The 1,877-nt window shown below is 33.9% G+C and overlaps 1 non-coding gene across 1 annotated transcript; it reads left to right on the top strand.

The window, feature by feature from the left end:
• The first annotated feature begins 586 nt into the window (after positions 1-586).
• Positions 587-658, top strand: TRNAC-GCA (transfer RNA cysteine (anticodon GCA)). The gene has a single exon. It is a non-coding gene; the product is annotated as a tRNA-Cys (tRNA).
• The last annotated feature ends 1,219 nt before the right edge of the window (positions 659-1,877 follow it).

Here is a 1,877-nt window from a genome sequence, read left to right as displayed (position 1 = left end):
CCGCTGGTATACGATTATGTTTGAAAGACTGCAGTGTGAAAAGACATCAAAAATGCAGTTTTTGGTGGAAAAATTTATTCTCTTTTAGAAATAATTAATTTTAGTTACTATAGATTTTTAACCCAATTAATTTCCTTTAAAATGAGCTATTGAACAACCCTCTACCATGTTCCAGTGCCAAGCTATCTCTGGATACAAAAAAGAAAAAAAAAAAAGAAAAAAATATCCCGTTTGTGGAGAATAACGTGGTTCAAGTCAATTTTCTTGATTTTCAAGACAATATATTTCCCTTGCTGTTCAAGCCAAGGGACAGAAAGTTTCCTGTACAGGGGTTTCAGACAAGGCGGTTCTAATGGTGTACTTTTTGTTTTGATCTGACTCCTTTGTTAGGAACTATGGGCTTTTATATTTCTTAACATTGGACGTGATCGTCTCTTACTAGGTTGCTAGCTACCGCTGCAACCCGGATCTTTAACATTAATTATAATCTTATTTTAGTTACTATGGGCTGGAAGTATGTTCTCTACTGTAATTTGATTTATATCTAATATTCATGTAAACATCTTTAATTCTCTCTTTACAACAAGGGTTCGTAGCTCAGAGGTAGAGCAATCGACTGCAGATCGATAGGTCACCGGTTCAAATCCGGTCGGGCCCTAGTTTTTCAGAAAGTAATTATGGTTTAAAATCTAATCACTGGTCTTTTACCCCAAACAAGATTTTAATTTATGTCTAATATTAATCATTAAGGAAAATGCATCATCTATATAATGATTTCTTATAATACTTCAATTACTATGGATGAGAGTTCGTTCTTTAATGTAAATTAACATGGGCTAAGTGTCGTTCTTTATTGTAAACTACCTTTTAAACCCGGATTATGTAATAGGTTGCTAGCTATCGCTGCAACCTATATATTCTTATTTCTGCTACTATGGGCTAAGGTTCGTTCTTTCATGTAAATATAGTTCAGTGGTCTATAAATTTAGTATAGGCAAGAGGTCGTTCTTTATTATAACCAAATAATTTTATTATTGTATTTTCATCCACAGAAACTCTAATATTGCTATCACCGTAAATGAAGTCTTGACTATTATTACGACAGAGTCTACTTGACACCTCTTCTATGTAATGACTTAGTTCCTTGTACGAGCCCTCAACTTTTAGTAGATTAATATGTTGTATAATCTTACATTTTGATACTGCCTTATATACGCTATTAATGAAACAGTTCAAGACAGGAAAATGTGGAGCTAGTGCCCTTAGAGAACGCAAATAGCTCTGACATCCCTCATTTGGGCTACAGTATAACGAATGCCCATGCTTTCTTGTGTCCCTGTAATTGATTTCACAATAATCCAAGCCGCCAAGGTAGAAATTAACCACTTTGTCAGTTGAAAATTTTAATGCTATATTGTTTTCAAGGATATCAAAAAGAATTTGACATAATTCAATATCCGTCGGATAGAGCTTGCAGATATCAGGGTGACATTGCCAAGTAACCTGCTGCCCAATTTTTGGTTTTGAATGTTTACTCAGATTGTTATAGGTGACTTCAGCCATCATAATTTCCTTGTCAGATCTAGTTTTAGAGCATTTTTCAATAGTTGTCTCGTACTTTTCAGGACAGTTTGTTCTACTACACAGAGAATTTTTTGCCAAATATTCAGTAGAACTAAACGAACTGTTTAAAACACAGTTAGAAATGCTTTTTTCTTGAGTCGGTGTTCCAGGAATTTGTTCTAAATCATTAGTCTTACAAACACATTTACTAATAACCCTAACAGGCTCGTTTTCGCCATAATTGAAAAACATTGCTTTTCCTTCGCTGTTGATAGGTATGCTTGTATATATATTTTTATTGCTGCTACATAAAC

This window comes from Artemia sp. Qi Xiang Cuo, chromosome 9 (assembly GCF_049724085.1).
Source record: "Artemia sp. Qi Xiang Cuo chromosome 9, ASM4972408v1, whole genome shotgun sequence".
Taxonomy (NCBI): Eukaryota; Metazoa; Arthropoda; class Branchiopoda; order Anostraca; family Artemiidae; genus Artemia; species Artemia sp. Qi Xiang Cuo.
Note: the sequence above shows the minus strand (reverse complement) of the source record. Positions and strands in the feature narration are given on the sequence as shown.